This window comes from Oenanthe melanoleuca, unplaced genomic scaffold (assembly GCF_029582105.1).
Source record: "Oenanthe melanoleuca isolate GR-GAL-2019-014 unplaced genomic scaffold, OMel1.0 S083, whole genome shotgun sequence".
NCBI lineage: Eukaryota > Metazoa > Chordata > Aves > Passeriformes > Muscicapidae > Oenanthe > Oenanthe melanoleuca.
Window position 1 is genome coordinate 41,853 of NW_026612732.1, and position 9,625 is coordinate 51,477.

Here is a 9,625-nt window from a genome sequence, read left to right on the forward strand (position 1 = left end):
TTCCTTGGCTTCACCATTGCTTTCTTCCTGCTCCAGATTTCTTCCTCTTGCCCTTTCCTCTTCCCTCCTCTGAAACTCCCCATCCCTGCTTGCCCTTTCCTCTCTGGACCCCGTCTTCAGTTTTTGAGTTGGCACCATGGGAACATCCCTTGGGGAGCAGGATCATCCTACAAGTGCTTCAGGAATTTTCTGCAGGCTCCTGCAGTGCCTCTTGCTGTTCCCTTGCCAGAGGCACCACAGGCCAGGGGGGCACATCTGGGCTGCTGTGTCTGGGTGTGAGGCTCCCTGTTCTGGGCAGTGAGGAGGGGCTGGAGAGGCTCTGCAGGACTGACTGGATGGGCTTTGGAGCTGTGAGGAGAAGCTGAGGGACCTGGGCTGCTGGACCTTGTGAAGAGGAGGCCCAGGGCACATCCTGCAGCTGCTCCAAGGGTTGTTTCAGAGAATCACAGAATCAGCTAGGCTGGAAAAGACCTTGGAGATCATCAAGTCCAACCTGTGACCTGCAACCACCTTCTTTCCCCTGAGCCTCCACCAGGATAAACAATACCACCTCCCTCAGCCCTTCCTCACAGGACTTGTGTTCCAGACCCCTCACCAGCCTTGGTGCCCTTCACTTGACTCACTCCAGCCCCTCTATGTGCTTCCTAAATTGGGGGCCCAGAAGTGGACACAGCACTCGAGGTGCTGCCCAACCAGTGCTGAGCACAGGGGAAGAATCACTGCCCTGCTCCTGCTGGCCACACCATTCCTGATCCAGGCCAGGAGCCATTGGCCTTCTTGGCCACATGGGCACACTGCTGGCTCATGTCCAGCCTGCTGTCCATCAGTGCCCCAGGTCCCTTTCTGCCTGGCCACTGTCCAGCCACTCTGTCCCCAGCCTGGAGCACTGCAGGGGTTGTTGTGGCCAAAGTGCAGGACCTAGGACTTGGTCTTGTTAAACCTCACCTTCTTGGATTGGAGCTCTGGATCCAGCCTGTCCAGGTCCCTCTGCAGTACTCTCCTACCCTCCAGCACATCCACACTCATACCCAGCTTGGTGCTACCTACACCTTTGCTGATGGTGCACTCAATGCCCTCATCCAGATCATCAATGCAGATATTGAAATCCACACTGGCTGGCTCTGATCCCTCAGCCATCCTGCAGGTGCCCTGTGATGGCACTCAAGGTGATCTGTTCCATCACCTTGCTGGGCATTGAGGTCAGGCTGACAGGCCTGGAGTTCCCCAGATCCTCCTTCCTGCCCTTCTTGGGGATGGGCTCACATTGGCACCTCCAGTCCTCTGGGACCTCCCTGGTGAGCCAGGACTGATGGTAAATGATGGAGAGCAGCTTGGAGACCTCATGCACCAGCTCCCTCATCCTCTAGGATGGATCCTATCTGGTCCAGAGACACCTGTGAGCATCTGAGTGGCTCAGTAGGTCCCCAGCTGCTTCCTCCTGGATTACAGGGGTCTGTTCTGCTCCCTATCCCCATCTACCAGCTAAGGAAAGCACTTGTCCTGAGGACAACCTATCATAATTTTAACAAGAGAGGCAAAGATGGGGTTAAGCACCTCAACCTATTCCTTTATTTTGCTGGCCATATCCCCCCCTAATAAACAATGGACATTTTCCTTGTCCCTCCTTTTGCCATTTTTGTATAAAATTTGTTATCCTTCCCAGAAGTGACCAGGTGATGTCCTAATGGAGCTTCTACCTCCCTAATTTTCTTTCTTCATGACCTAACAATGTCTTTAAACACTTCCTGAGTTACCTGCCCCTCTGTCCAAAGGTGATGCAACCTCTTTTTTCCCCCGAGTTCTGGGAAAATGCTCCATTCCCAGTAAAGCCAGCTGTTTTCCTCACTAGCTCATAATTTGGCACAGAGGGAGAGGTTGTTACTGTGCCTTCACAATTTTTTTCTTGAAGTCTGTCCCTCCCATAAAAAAATCAGTGTTTGATTCAGTACTCACAAAATTTGCATCCTGAATAGGTCAAAAATTGCTCTCTCAAAGTCCAGTGTAGAAGTTTTGTTGATAGCCTTCCTTCTTTCACAGAATATTTTAAAAATCATAATTTCATGGTCACTGTACCCCAAAAAGCCTCTGACCACCACATCTCCCACCAGCCTTTCTGTGTTTGTGAACAGCAGGAGACAGAGCTTTCCTTGGGACTGGGAAGAGAAGGAAACCTCCCCCAAGTGCAGCCTGGAAGGTTCAGCCTGGAGGTGAGGAAACAGCAAAGTCCCTGCCAGGGCAGAATGCTGGTGGCCGAGGTGTCCCAGCGTGAGGCTGGGCCGTGCCATGGCTCTGTGTGCCAGGAGCCGGCAGCGCTGGGTGCAGGGAGCCCAGGGAGGGCACAGCAATGCTGGGCTGAGAAATGCTGGGGGGACAGCGAGATGGGCGTGTGCAGCCGGCCAGGGCAGAGGAGCAGCACGCACAGGGCACAGGCTGCAGGAGAGATGGCCAAGGGCTGGGCAGGGCTGGCAGGGCCAGAGGCACCCAGGCCTTTGTGCCCTGGGCTGGGCAGTGCCTCTGCAGCCCCACAGAAGGAACTTTCCTTGCAGGGGCTGCACTTTGCTGCTGCCCCGGCCCTCCCTGAGCAGGCTGGCAGGGCTTGCAGGGTGATGCCATTTGTCCTTGCTGCCCCTCCCATCCCAGTGCCCCAGGAACAGCCCCGAGCCACCCGTGAGGGACAGGCCCTGCTGGGCCAGGCCTGGGCTCAGCCCTTGGCCTTTCTGCTGCCTCCAACCAGCCCAGGCCTTGCTCAGCATTGCAGTTCCTGCTCACAGCCTTTGGCTCCTGCAATCCTGCCCTCAAGGATCTGCTCTCACCAGTCCCTGGGGAGCCTTTGGCAGTCCCTGCCCTCAGTGGGGCCACTGATGCTCCAAGGGACTTGGAGTTTTGCTTCTGACTCCTTGAGCAGTTTCTTCAACCTTCTCTCAGTGCCTGGGGGTCCTGGACTCAGCCCCAAATCCACTGAGGGGATCATTAAAATACAGAAAACCCTTGAGAGCTCTTTGTCTTCCTTCCATTGTCTTCAAGTCTCCAGGCCTTGTGCAGATGCTTGGAGAGGGTTCGGAGTTTTGTTAAGGAGGAAGATTTCAATGTCATCACTTAACTTTTCTCAAGGGAATGTTTTTCTACTTTTCAGTTCAGAGTGAAAGTCACAGAATCATTCTCCAAGTGACCTTGATGCTGAATTTCTCCTTAGTAGGTCTGAGCACATTGAAGAAAGAGCCCCTTGTAGGCTGAACCTGTTTGGACAGCCTGCTCCTCATTCCCATCATAACCATGTCATTTTAAATTTTGGCACTGAAACTAATATAGACCAGAATGAAGGGATTAACAGGTCAGGTAGTCAAAGTGAGAGGAATGTTACATTTGTCTTTACAAATAAGTTGTAGATCTGTTGGTAGATAAAGTTAGCACCTAGAGATAAACAAAACAATGGGAGGGATTACACTGATTGATGAATGGAAAAAGAGATTTGCATTTACAAACAAACTGTAGGTTTGCTGGTAAATGAAATTGGGTAACAGGAGATGAAAGAGCAACGGGGGGGGGAAACTATGAATTCTACAAGAATTAAAAATTAAAAGGGAGGGTTATACATTAGAGGGGAATGTCAGGTGTCAGGCGTTCCGGGAAGTCTGTGCCTCTCGAGTACCTCAGCCAATGGGGAAAGAGAGAGGGAAAAGCGGCCGGGAAATTAGGATAAAAAGGGAGGCTGCGTCCTCCAAAAATTTGAGAGATCCCAGGGGAATGCCCCATGGCCTCTCCCTTTATTCGAATAAAGCAAAAAGGACTCCTCTGTCTCCTTTTTGGACATAAACCTCTGGTGTTTGTGGATTAATTTTCCTTACAATTTGGGGGCTCGTGTCCGGGATATTTCCACCGTCCAGGGCAGCAGGCAGCGGTGGAGCTGAAGGCGCGCCTCACCCAGTTTGGTGATCAGCTCCCCTGGGTGCCGGCTGGCCCCGGGCGATCGATTGGGTTCCCGAGACTGTCCAGGAGACAGACGAGTGGCGGACCAGGGGTCCGTGAAGAGTCCGCAGGGAAGGACCAGTGAAAATCTCACCGGTGAGTAAAATGGGATCCTCGGGGAGCAAACCTGGGAGGGCGCCCATGGAGGGCAGCACAGGTGAAACGGGGAACCCACGGAGGGCAGCACAGGTACACCTGGGAGGGCGCCCATGGAGGGCAGCACAGGTGAAACGGGGAACCCATGGAGGGCAGCACAGGTACACCTGGGAGGGCAGCCATGGAGGGTTGGTTGCACAGGTGAAACAGGACACCCATGGAGGGTTGGAAGGGTGAAGCCGGGAGAGGGTCCCCGGAGAGTCCCTTGGGGAAAGCGCTGGGGTCTTGGGACAGATTGTATATTCACTCAGAGGTAACTATGAAAATTATGGTAAAATATTGTTATTGTATTGTATTGTATTGTATTGTTATTTTGTGTGGCCAGAGTATAAGTTGTCAAAGGGGCTTATTAAGGCCATGTTATATAGATGCCCTGGGGGGACAATAAGGGAAATCGAGAAGGGGACTCGATAGTCCATGGCCTGAGGGGCAAAAACGGGAGTCGAGAGAGGGTCTCGACAGCGGCGGGTGGATGGAGAGTGTTTGTGCGTTAGAACAGAATTGAAGAGGAGTGTGTGATAGATATGGGTGAGGCAATGAGCGGCAGGGCCGGGCACGGAGCTGCGGTACCGAGAACACGGGCTGGGGACTGTAGGTCTGCCGGTGCTTTGTGCCGGGCTGTGCCTGACACCGACACCCCCGGGCAGGGCCGGCAGTGTCCGCTGGTCCCCGTGAGGCTGTGGGATGCCCAGCCGCCCGTGAGGCTGCGGGACGTGCTCGCTGGGAGCACCGGTGGGGGAGAAGTGTTTGGACTGTAACAGGACAGGCACAGGTTCTGGTATACGGTGTGTGATAAAGAAAAGGAGAACAAAAATAAAGGAATATTTGGGAAATGCGGATTATACATGGAAGGATTGGAATTTTCTTTTGGGAGTTTTGTTTGGGTCATCGGAGAGACGAATGGTTTTGTGGGGGGCTCGGGAGCTGTGAGGGGATGGGCGTCTGCGGGCAGCGGGAGGGCTGTACCCAATGCACCTACAGTGGATGGTGCCGTCCCCCAGGCGGACCCCCAGTGGGACCCAAATAACCAGGCTAGTTTGACTCACCTCCGTGATTACCGTGCTTATCTGATCAGGGCAATCAAGTCTGCGGCTCCCAAAGCTAACAACGTAGCTAAGGCTATGTCGTTAGAACAGGAGAAACAGAAAAGTCCTTCTCATTGGTTGGAGAGGATTACGGATGCCTTGAGGAAACATGGGGGGATGGATCCTGAGGGGCCAGCCTTTAACACATTGCTGAAAGTGCAATTTGCTACTAAGGCTTGGCCTAATATAAGAAAAGGAGTACAAAAAGATGAAAAGTGGCAAAATAAGCCTCTGGAAGAATTGGTTAGAAAAGCACAGCAGATATATGTGAGAAGGGATGAAGAAAAGGCAAAGGCTAAGGCAAAGATAATGGCAGAGTTTTTGCAGCCCCAAAGGAATAAACTGCAGGGTCCAAGGGGTCCCCCGGGACAGAGGGGACGGGGCTGGCCACAGGGAAGTGGCAGAGGCATCCCCTCTTCGGCAGGGGAAAGCCAACCCAAACCGCGGCTGGGGTTTGCAGGGCAGAAGGGCATTGGAAAAATGAGTGTCCGCAGAAACAGCTGGACCCTCAGGAAGAGGAAGTCCAGAAGATAATGGAAATGGATTGTTAGGGGTGTCAGGGGCTCCTATTATATCAAGGACCCACTACTCAGGAGCCCTTTAACTTTTAAGGTGGGTCCAGACCGAGAGGAGGTGTGTTTTTTGGTAGACACAGGGGCCTCCCAAATCCACCTTAAATTTTATACCTAGAGGGGGAAAATTGTCAAAAAGATCTGTGGTTATTCAAGGAATGAGTGGAAAGGATGAGCGAGTGTATTTTATTCAACCACTGTTAATCGATGTGGGGGACAGGTTTAAACTGCTTAATTTCCTTGCAAAAAAAGGGACTTAGAGTGTCCAAAAAGAAAGCTCAGTTAGTAGAAAAAAAAAAAGGTCAAATATTTGGGACACATTCTGACTGAGGGGTTACAGTGTATTGATCCAGAAAGAATAAAAGGAATTTTGCAAATACCATTTCCCCAGGCTGAAAAGGAGCTACGGCAATTTTGGGGTTGGTAGGGTACTGCAGAGCTTGGATCGAGGATTTTTCTGTTGTGGCTAGACCTTTGTGTAACTTTTTAACCCAGAGCGGTCCTGGTGTTGTGATGTGGACACCAGAGGTGGAGCAGTGCTTTGGAAAATTAAGGGATAGATTGGTCAGTGCCTCGGTCTTAGCTCTTCCGGACACAAAAAAAAGGAATTTCAACTACATGTGGGTGTTGAGCTGGGTCATGCTAGAGGAATTTTGGTGTAAAAGAATAAGGGACAGGAGGCCTGTCGCCTGTTTTTCTACATTGTTAGATCCAGTGGGCAGAGGCTGGCCCCGTTGTCTGCAGAACTGTGCAGCCACAGCTCTGATGGTGGCTGAGGCAAGAAAGCTGACAAGGGGAGGGTATCTGATCGTAAAGGTTTCACAACAGATTAAAGCTTTGTTAACTGAGAGAGCCTCTAAGTGAATGACGAGCGCTCGATTATTACAGTATGAATCTTATTTAATGGAACAGGAAGATTTAGAATTTAAAAATGGGGAAAAATTTAATCCAGCCTCCTGTTTAAATGGCCAAGGGGGAGACAGGAGAAAAGCCATGATTGTATCCAGGTTATAGATCTTCAAACTAGAGCTAGGGAAGATTTGAGAGGTACTCCCTGGCCTGAGGGAGAGAATGTGTTCATTGATGGGTCGTCAAGAGTGATAAACGGGAAGCGTTTTACAGGATACTCTATCGTGAGTGGGAAACAATTAAAGGAAGGGGGGAGGTCACCCCCACCTGGTCAGCCCAGACAGCTGAGCTGTATGCGCTGATCAGAGCCTGTGAGTTATACCGGGATAAGACAGTGAATGTTTTTACTGATTCTAAATATGCATATGGGGTGATACAGGCATTTGGGAAACTGTGGGAAGAACGAGGTTTATTAAAACCTTAGCCCATGAAAACTTAGTCTCTCGCCTATTAGAGGTGGTGAATTTACCACAAAGGGTGGCAATAATCCACATTAAGGGGCATCAGGCAGGGTACTCAGAGGAGGCAATAGGAAATCGACTGGCTGATGAAGAAGCCCGGAAAGCTGCATTGTTGCCAGAAATCTCTACGATCCTCCCCTTACTCCCAGTAACTGCACCGCTGCCAGAGAAACTGTCTTTCCCACCAGAAGAACTTGAGATAATTAAAAAGTGGGGCAGAAGAAAGAGGAAATAATTGGTTTACAAGGGATGGGAGGCAGTGGATCCCAAAAGCTCTGGCCTTGCAATTGTTAAAACAACTTCATGAAGGGAGTCATTGGGGCTCTCGAGGGTTGGCAGAAGCCTTCCTAAAAATGTATGCTGCTGTGGGTCTCTTTAGCTTGGCAAAACGGGCTATTGAGGGTTGTTTGACTTGTGCTAGAACCAATAACAAAGTTACAAAGAAACTTGCCCGGGGAGGGAGGCCTTGGGCTGTACGTCCCTTCCAGAGATGTCAGGTAGATTTTACTGAGATGCCCCGAGTGGCAAGGTTTAAATATCTTCTGGTAATAGTATGTCAATTAACAGGGTGGCCAGAAGCATTCCCCACTGTTTCAGCAACTACAGGATCAGTTGTTAAAGTATTTTTGGAACAAATAATTCCAAGATATGGAATTGTAGAAGCAATAGACTCAGGGGAACTCATTTTACAGGAAAAATTCTTCAAGGAGTTATGGCTGCTTTAGGGATACAATGGAATCTGCATACCCCCTGGCACCCCCAGAGTTCGGGTCGGGTTGAAAGAATGAATGGAGAAATAAAAAAACACCTTCTGAAGCTGGTGATAGAAACCAAGATGCCGTGGGTACGGCTCCTGCCCCTGGCATTGGCAAGAATAAGGGCCAGACCCAGGGAAGATATTCAATTATCTCCCTTTGAGTTAATGTTTGGAATCCCTTACCCTTGCAACTCTCAGCCTAGTGGGGGGGTAGAGATAAGTGATGTGTATTTGAAACATTATGTGTCTCGGGTACTGTCTCTTGTGAAATCTCTTCGACAGGAGGCTCAACTAGCACAGACCCTGCCTTTGGACTTTGCTGTTCACAACATCCAGCCAGGAGACTGGGTCCTAACTAAAGAGTATAAAGAAGCACCGCTGGTGGTGAAGTGGCGTGGACCGTTCCAGGTGTTGCTGACCACAGAAACAGCCGTCAAGACAGCTGAACACGGGTGGACCCATCACACTCGGGTCAAGGTCTCTGAGGGCCCAGAGATTTGGACATCTCATCTGGAGGAGAGGGACGGGAAGCCACGACTGACACTCCGCAGGGGCGGACTGGAGCAGTAGCAAGTGCGTCGACATCGAGGGAAGCCTCGTGTGCCCACCCACGGACTGCCTGCTGAAAGTCTGTGTGGGCATCCCTCCTCTCGGATCTCCAGTCTGGCTGGGGGCCAGCCCTTTGCTGTCACTGTTTTCTTTGTGTTGGGCTGTTTCTGTGCCTTCACTAACCACAGGTGCAGAAAACAACGTGAAAGTAAAAATTAGTTTGGGGAATTACATAACACCATTAAAATGTTTCTCTTAATAATCTTACCTTTATACTGTCAGTTAGGGTGGGGCCAGGAATGGGAAAATAAGTTTCTTAACTTTAGGAGAAGAAGTAGCAAAAACCTTTAACCTTAGCAATTGCTGGGTCTGTGGGGGCCAGGAGGATCTGAAAACTGGCCATGGGTGGCCAGCCCAGTCGAACCTAAATGGTGGGTTAGCACCCTGAGTGAGGTCCATAATGGAACAGGATTCTGGGATGAAGAAGGAAGTCCATGGCAGCTTCATTCTTCTGAAAGAGGAACTTATTGTCTAAATAGAACAGGAAGCAAATACGTGGGAAAAAGTGTTTGTGACTGGACTTTATCTTTGGGTTTAGATTGTTGGACCCCCAACTGCCTTCCTTATGATTGTTCCAGATATCAGGGCAGATGGAATCAAACTCACGTTAAGCTCTCAAATGGTAGCTGGGTAAAGTGTTCCTACCATAATTACCAGAAAGATTTGGAAGGTTGTAAAGCAGTGGGAAGGGATAAGTTTTTTGACTCCCTATTTTTAAGCTGTCCCCGCGATAATTCCACAAGTAGGACACATGTCGTTCGTGACTATCAGTGGAAGTGGCAACACCGGAATGGAACTCGAACCCTTTTTAGCAGGTTCTGGTCCAAATCTAATAAGACAGATCTGGGATGTAACTGCAGCTGGAAACCTCATGTGGGAGCATGGAAGTGCAAATACTGTGATTCCTATGGTGGGGCAACTATTGTTGGGGGACCACTAGGCCCAGGAAGCAAGCTCTATTTTGACTCCCCAGTGGATCATGAAAATTGGGAGGGTCCCTTTGCCAACGGGACCTGGGCTTTAAAGGGGCATTACTGGATTTGTGGCCAACATGCCTATCGCAGGTTACCCCCAAACTGGTCAGGGATATGTTATGTGGGGTATATCAGA